Raw genomic sequence first — 9219 nt, 5'->3', positions numbered from 1 at the left:
CCCGTAACAAGCTCCAGGTCTTCCTGTGCTTCTGTCGCATTAATATTGAAAACTCTTCCACAGCTCTGCCCATTAGTATTCCCCTGATTCGGGAAATTTCTAATAATGTGGCCCGGTTTTCCACATTTATAACAAACAGCGTTGGTATTACTTGCTCCGACACTATTCGTTTCGGCATTACTTGTTCCGGCATTATTTGCTCCCTTAGTTCTGTTAAACTTTGGTCCGTAGACCTCACACTTTGTAACGCTATGACCATTTCTTTTACACTTGTTGCAAAATGTCATGCAAAACCCCTGGTGATTTTCTTCACACATATGACATGGCTGTTTTTGATTTTTGTTGCCGTTGTTGTTATTGAGGTTGTTGTTGGGATTGTTATTGTTGTTGAAACGGTTGTTGTAGTTGTTGTTGTTGTTGGGATGTTTGTTGTAGTTATTGTTAGGATTGCGGTTATTGTTGCGATTGTTGTTGCGGTTGTTGGGATAGTTGTTGCGATTGTGGTTGTAATTGTTATTGTTGTTGTACTGGTGACTCTTGTCACCGTTTTCCTCCAACTTCCTCTTGAGTTGCTTCGTGTTGGCTTCTTCGGCCGCCTGCTCTTTAATTCTTCCCTCAATCTGATTTATGAGTTTATGAGCCATTCGACTTGCCTTCTGTATAGAAGCGGGCGCGTGTGAACTTACATCTTCTTGAATCCTTACTGGTAATCCTTTTACAAACGCGTCGATCTTCTCTTCTTCATCTTCGAATGCTCCCGGGCACAATAGGCACAACTCTGTGAATCGTCGTTCATATGTGGTAACGTCGAACCCTTGTGTTCGTAACTCTCTAAGTTCTGCCTTGAGTTTATTAACTTCGTTTCTAGGACGGTACTGCTCGTTCATCAATTGCTTGAATGCCGACCACGGTAGTGCGTAAGCAGCATTTTGTCCTACCTGTTCAAGATAGGTGTTCCACCAAGTTAACGCAGTACCTGTGAAGGTATGCGTAGCGTACTTAACTTTGTTCTCTTCAGTACATTTACTTATGGCAAACACCGATTCGACTTTCTCGGTCCACCGTTTCAATCCAATTGGTCCTTCGGTTCCATCAAATTCCAAAGGTTTGCAGGCAGTGAATTCTTTGTAGGTGCATCCTACACGATTTCTTGCACCGTTAGCTACATTACTAGATTCAGAGTTATTGTTGGTATGTAGCGCAGCCTTTACTGCGACTATGTTTGCAGCAAGAAAGGTACGAAATTCCTCTTCGCTCATATTCATGGTTTGTCGAGTCGTCGGTGCCATTTCCTTCAAAATAGCCAACTGAATCGAGTTAATCATACAGAATATTAAGAGTAGTCAATAGTATTTCGTAGCATAATATGAACTCATTTATAAAAGATTTTTCTTCATAATAGCGTTTTATAAGTTTAAATTCGGGTACTACCTACCCGTTAAGTTCATACTTAGTAGCTAATATACAATTCAACTACTACAATTCTATATGAAAAACTGATTATAATAATATATCACATACAAATATTCTTCAAACTTACAACTTCGCTATATTACATATAACATGAAATATAGTACACTTTGATACAGGACAGTTTTGAAGATAAACCTAGTTAATACGCAAGTTGTTCAACAAAGGAAATAAAGACACGCAATTCATAAGTCCAGAAACAAGTCATGCATTCTGGTTTTACTAAGACGACTTCCCATCCTTGGTCTTGTGGAAAATAACCGTTCTGACCATTGGCTAGGCAGCATGTTGTAATTTCGTCAAAAGGATGAGGGTTTCGTAATGTCCAACAGCCCCGTAATAATCTAAAAACCTTGTTTCTCACCCCAACTATTGAATCTGTCACTTGTGGGAAGGTTTTATTTAAAAGTTGCAATCCGATGTTCTTTTTCTCACTTTGGTAAGAAGCGAACATCACTAACCCGTAAGCATAACATGCTTCTTTATGTTGCATGCTAGAAGCTCTTTCTAATTCACGAAATCCTATCTTGGGATATGTTGAGTCAAAATAGGTTCTTAACTCGTAGCGTAAAATTGCATTTGGGTTCCCCGCATTTAATGCTTTAAAGAAAACACGGCGTAACTTACGGTCTCCCCAATGTGATATACCCCACCTATCAAAGGAAAGCCTTTTATAAACTAAGGAATTTCCGAAAAGTCTTTCAAATGTTTGACAAGTTAATTTCGCCATAACTAAATGTGCTGATGAATTCTGACCGACTCTAGACAAGATTTCCTCAATCATATCCTCTGGTAGGTCTTCTAAAATATTCGGTTGTCTACCCTTAACGTCCATTTTGTTTTTATACTGTAAAATAGACAAGGATTAGATTCGTAAAAGATAATTAACAAACAATACAAGCAATTTTTACATAGAACATAAAAGTACAAGCATACTACAATACATATAATACACAACATGATTACAACCCTCTAATCTGAATCGCTGGTTTCTTCTTCTTCGGACTTGGTTCGTTTTCCTAATTTTCTAGGAATATATGATGTTCCTCTAATACGAGTCGTCGTTTTCCACATTGGTTTAGAAAAACCTGGTGGTTTAGAGGTTCCCGAGTTATTGTCACGATATTGAAAATACGGGTGTTGACAGTACATATAAAGTTCATCGGGGTCGGAATCAGATTTCTCTATTTTGATGCCTTTTCCCTAATTATTTTCTTTTGCCTCATTAAATTTGGTCGGGGTAATCTCTATAACATCATCGGAATCCTCATCAGGATCCGATTCATCGGAAAATTGGTAATTTTCCCAATATTTTGCTTCCTTAGCGGAAACACCATTGACCATTATTAACTTTGGTCCATTGGTTGAGGATTTTCTTTTATTTGACCGGTTTTCTGTGGTTCCTACTATTCCCTCCTCCGGAACCTCTTCTTCTTCTTCCGGTTCCTCTTCTTCCGGTTCCTCTTCTTCTGGTTCCTCTTCTTCCGGTTCCGTTTCCTCTTCTTCCGGTTCTTCGGGAACTTGTGAATCTTGCCAATATATATTCGACTCTTCGTTATTATTAGATGAGTCAATGAGATTTGTGCTAGAGGTAGACATCTATCACACAATATCAAATATGTTAAGAGATTAATATATCACATAATATTTACATGTTAATAATATGTAATTTCTAACAAAAATGTTAAGCAATCATTTTTAAAGAAAATACGGTCGAAGTCCAGACTCACTAATGCATCCTAACAAACTCGATAAGACACACTAATGCAAATTTTCTGGTTCTCTAAGACCAACGCTCGGATACCAACTGAAATGTCCCGTTCATATTGATTATAAACGTTCCATATTAATTGATTTCGTCGCGAGGTTTTGACCTCTATATGAGACGTTTTTCAAAGACTGCATTCATTTTTAAAACAACCATAACCTTTATTTTATCGATAAAGGTTTAAAAAGCATTACGTAGATTATCAAATAATGATAATCTAAAATATACCGTTTACACACGACCATTACATAATGGTTTACAATAAGAATATATTACATCAAAAATAAGTTTCTTGAATGCAGTTTTTATATAATATCATACAAGCATGGACTCTAAATCTTGTCCTTATTTTAGTATGCAACAGCGGAAGCTCTTAATAATCACCTGAGAATAAACATGCTTAAAACGTCAACAAAAATGTTGGTGAGTTATAGGTTTAACCTATATATTATCAAATCATAATAATAGACCACAAGATTTCATATTTCAATATACATCCCATACATAGAGATAAAATTCATTCATATGGTGAACACCTGGTAACTGACATTAACAAGATGCATATAAGAATATCCCCTATCATTCCGGGAAATCCTTCGGACATGATAAAAACGAATTCGAAGTACTAAAGCATCCGGTACTTTGGATGGGGTTCGTTAGGCCCAATAGATCTATCTTTAGGATTCGCGTCAATTAGTAGATCGGTTTACTAATTCTTAGGCTACCAAGCAAAAGGGGCATATTCGGCTTCGATCATTCACCCATATAATGTAGTTTCAATTACTTGTGTCTATTTCGTAAAACATTTATAAAACTGCATGTATTCTCATCCCAAAATATTAGATTTTAAAAGTGGGACTATAACTCACTTTCACAGATTTTTACTTCGTCGGGAAGTAAGACTTGGCCACTGGTCGATTCACGAACCTATAACAAATATGTACATATATATCAAAGTATGTTCAAAATATATTTACAACACTTTTAATACATTTTGATGTTTTAAGTTTATTAAGTCAGATGTCCTCGTTAGTAACCTACAACTAGTTGTCCACAGTTAGATGTACAGAAATAAATCGATATATATATATATATTATCTTGAATCAATCCATGACCCAGTGTATACACGTCTCAGGCTAGATCACAACTCAAAGTATATATATTTTTAGAATCAACCTCAACCCTGTATAGCTAACTCCAACATTACTGCATATAAAGTGTCTATGGTTGTTCCAAATAATATATATACATGGGTCGATATGATATGTCAAAACATTTGCATACGTGTCTATGGTATCTCAAGATTACATAATATATTAGAATACATGTATAATACAATATAAGTTAGCTAGGATATGATTTGTATAGAATTGTTAATATTTCTCGTAGCTACAAAAATCAAAAAATATCCAATCTTGTTTTACCCGTAACTTCTTCATTTTAAATCCGTTTTGAGTGAATCAAATTGCTATGGTTTCATATTGAACTCTATTTTATGAATCTAATCAGAAAAATTACAGGTTTATAGTCGGAAATATAAGTTACAAGTCGTTTTTGTAAGAGGTAGTCATTTCAGTCGAAAGAACGACGTCTTGATGACCATTTTGAAAAACATACTTCCACTTTGAGTTTAACCATGATTTTTGGATATAGTTTCATGTTTATAAGAAAAATCATTTTCCTAGAAGAACAACTTTTAAATCAAAGTTTATCATAGTTTTTAATTATCAAACCCAAAACAGCCCGCGGTGTTACTACGACGGCGTATGTCCGGTTTTATGGTGTTTTTCGTGTTTCCAGGTTTTAAATTATTAAGTTAGCATATAATATAGATATATAACATGTGTTTAGTTGATTTTAAAAGTCAAGTTAGAAGGATTAACTTTGTTTGCGAACAAGTTTAGAATTAACTAAACTATGTTCTAGTGATTTCAAGTTTAAACCTTCGAATAAGATAGCTTTATATGTATGAATCGAATGATGTTATGAACATCATTACTACCTCAAGTTTTGTGGATAAACCTACTGGAAAAGAGACAAATGGATCTAGCTTTAAAGAATCTTGGATGGCTTGAAAGTTCTTGAAGTAGAATCATGACATGAAAACAAGTTCAAGTAAGATTTCCACTCGAAATAAGATTGTTATAGTTATAGAAATTGAATCAAAGTTTGAATATGAGTATTACCTTGTATTAGAAAGATATCTTACTGTAAATAAGAAGGATTTCTTGAGGTTGGATGATCACTCTACAAGATTGGAAGTAAGCTAGCAAACTTGGAAGTATTCTTGATTTTATGAAACTAGAACTTGTAGAATTTATGAAGAACACTTAGAACTTGAAGATAGAACTTGAGAGAGATCAATTAGATGAAGAAAATTGAAGAATGAAAGTGTTTGTAGGTGTTTTTGGTCGTTGGTGTATGGATTAGATATAAAGGATATGTAATTTTGTTGTCATGTAAATAAGTCATGAATGATTACTCATATTTTTGTAATTTTATGAGATATTTCATGCTAGTTGCCAAATGATGGTTCCCACATGTGTTAGGTGACTCACATGGGCTGCTAAGAGCTGATCATTGGATTGTATATACCAATAGTACATACATCTAAAAGCTGTGTATTGTACGAGTACGAATACGGGTGCATACGAGTAGAATTGTTGATGAAACTGAACGAGGATGTAATTGTAAGCATTTTTGTTAAGTAGAAGTATTATGATAAGTGTCTTGAAGTCTTTCAAAAGTGTATGAATACATATTAAAACACTACATGTGTATACATTTTAACTGAGTCGTTAAGTCATCGTTAGTCGTTACATGTAAATGTTAATTTGAAACCTTTAAGTTAATGATACTGTTAAATGTTGTTAACTCAATGTTTATTATATCTAATGAGATGTTAAATTATTATATTATCATGATATAATGATATATTAATATATCTTAATATGATATATATACATTTAAATGTCGTTACAACGATAATCGTTACATATATGTCTCGTTTCAAAATCATTAAGTTAGTAGTCTTGTTTTTACATATGTAGTTCATTGTTAATATACTTAATGATATGTTTACTTATCATAATATCATGTTAACTATATATATATCCATATATATGTCATCATATAGTTTTTACAAGTTTTTAACGTTCGTGAATCACCGGTCAACTTGGGTGGTCAATTGTCTATATGAAACCTATTTCAATTAATCAAGTCTTAACAAGTTTGATTGCTTAACATGTTGGAAACACTTAACCATGTAAATAACAATTTCATTTAATATATATATAAACATGGAAAAGTTCGGGTCACTACAAATAGTAACCGTACTAATTTAACATAACTACGCAAACCCAAACTTCTATCATGGAAACATACAGATTAATTAAGCTAACATGGTAATATCAAAATGCATTATTAAACATAAAAGGCAGTCAAACATGTTTAATATAAAAGACAAGCGTTTCGGATAAAAACCTGAAAAGGCTGAAGAAATCTGTCCGAGATCACAGGGACTCGCCGGGATATCCTCCGGAAGATAAAAGCCAAGCTAGCTACTACTAAAAAACTAACTGAAAGCTTGAAAATATAAAGTGAATTACAAATTGAGTGTGTGTTAAAATGGATGGAAAGAGCCCTTTAAATAGATTTGAAATTTTCCAACAAACGGCTAGCAGGCCGTTTGACAAGCCGTTTGACAAGCCCGTTTGATCAGATCACCCGTTTGTTGTACCCGTTTGCTCGACCCGTGTGGCAAGCTGTTTGCCATAGTGGCAGGCCATTTGGCATCCCTTTTGGCAAGCCGTTTGCTGCATTGGTCAGCCTGTTTCCTGGGTCGTAACTTGATTTTCACCGTTTTCGCTCTAGATTCTTCGTTTTAGCTCCGTTTTACTTGATTCTTTTTGCATCGCCTTCGTAATTACTTAATCTACAAAACCAACCGACAAAGTGATTATTTTTGAGATAAAGTTTAGAACTTTATGGATTTAGGGCTTAATATCGGGGGAAAAACGTGACTTTTTGGCCAATGTCAGGCGCTTACCGTAAACAAGCCAAAATGTTGTTCGAGAAAAGACATTAACCTGATTTCGGCATGATGGGAGATAGTTGTAGTTGAGAAGCTTTTGCAAGTAAAAAGATGGTGGCAGGTGAAGAGATCTTTGCAATATATTTGGTACTTGAGCAGGTGAGGGGATATTTTGTCTGTAAATATATATTAAATATACTACCTATTTTTTTAAACGGATATTTTTAAACGGGCCAGATCAAAACTATCCAGTAAATAGCATTTTCTAGATGGGCTACCAAGTGGGCTTGCACCAAACAACTATAAGGTCATAAATATTGTATGTGATCCAGAACTATGCAATGTTTTGAGTATACTAGCAATTTGCACTCAAACATATCAAGTAATGAATCAATAGGAGTGAAAGGTCATGTAAAATGAAATATTTAAACTTTGTTTGAGTCATTAAATAGGTGTTTGTTATCAGTTAATAGTTTTCTTAATTTTTTACATCAACCTTACGTCCCACTTCTACAGTTTATTATTAAGAGTTTCACAACCCGAACTTCCTTAAACGACTTAAAAAAACAGTTCAACGATTGCAAGAAGCATAAAAATAGAAGGGCACCAACTGTATAGGCTCCAAATAGCTAAACCGACATATTAATTAAGCATTCTGGATATTTCCACTTGAAAATTGCAGAACGATAAGGTTACAAAGTGTACATAAGTTACATGATTAACTATTTTAGGACGATTACAAAACAAACAAATTACCATAATTTACAGCATAAAGTGGTTGATGATTACAAACATGCGAGCACATAAAGCTTAGACATATAAGTAAGACGGAGTAGCGGCCGATTATCAAAACTATACAAAGGTTTTTACGAAAAACAGATAAAGCTTTGTCATAAAAATCAAAGTAAAAATTTATTTTCAAGCCGCATGATAGCTAGCACATACTTGCTTCTTTTAGATATAAATTTGAAATAAACGTGGACTCGACTAAAGTGACAAGCAACGAGAAACGATAAATCGGTATTTGTATTAACAAGTTTTCCGTTTAAGATTCGTCCCATGAGAGCGTTAATGCCAATTGAATTAATGAAAACTAATAATTATCCTAAGGTTTGTTTGGGGGGTTTGTGTTTTGAAAACATTTTGATTAACAACTAAAACTTGCGACAATAAGAAAATAACTAAATATCGAAATTTAAATCAATTAACTAAGTAGTGTCCACTTATCTAATCCGACCTTATGCTTAGATTGCCCCGTTTTACCTAAATTGCTATCACATTCGTTGTTGAACTATTAGATGTTTAATATCAATACTAAACCTTAATCTAGTTTCACTATGCAAATTCACATAAGCATTGAATTACAAGATCAAGTTGAATCATGAGTAGTCATTGAGATTATGATTGGATTAAAATCACTTAAAATCTCTTAGTAATCAAAATCACTTAAGAAAAACAAGCACTACTAGTTTTACTAAGAACACCTTAAAACCCATACAATTAAAGGACACAATCACTTGTAATCCTCTCCTTGATTGTCTAGATCATGCAAACATGGTGAAGTACAAATTGAATCTCATTAGAAATCACTTAATAATGATTAACAACTCATATAATCAAGGTTAACTTCAAAACAATAACTAGCAATGGATCTATATGTAACTCAACAACAATTACTCATATATTTTTCATTCAAACAACAATTATTCATTGATTTGGGGCAAATCCTCACATTAAGGTTTCATAAATAAGCAAACACAGGTAAATTAGCCAAGCATGGCTAAACTAACACTAATCAAAGATAAAAGATCACAAATAAGCTTCATGTTCAACACTTACAAGTATTCAATAGAAAACAATAAAGACAAAGGTGGAGATTACAACTCAAATGAAGAAATGATGTAAATGGCTGGACATTCTTTTGGAATATGACTGTCTATTACCTCA

This window comes from Rutidosis leptorrhynchoides, chromosome 3, assembly GCF_046630445.1.
Source record: "Rutidosis leptorrhynchoides isolate AG116_Rl617_1_P2 chromosome 3, CSIRO_AGI_Rlap_v1, whole genome shotgun sequence".
In the NCBI taxonomy this organism is placed as follows: domain Eukaryota; kingdom Viridiplantae; phylum Streptophyta; class Magnoliopsida; order Asterales; family Asteraceae; genus Rutidosis; species Rutidosis leptorrhynchoides.
Note: the sequence above shows the minus strand (reverse complement) of the source record.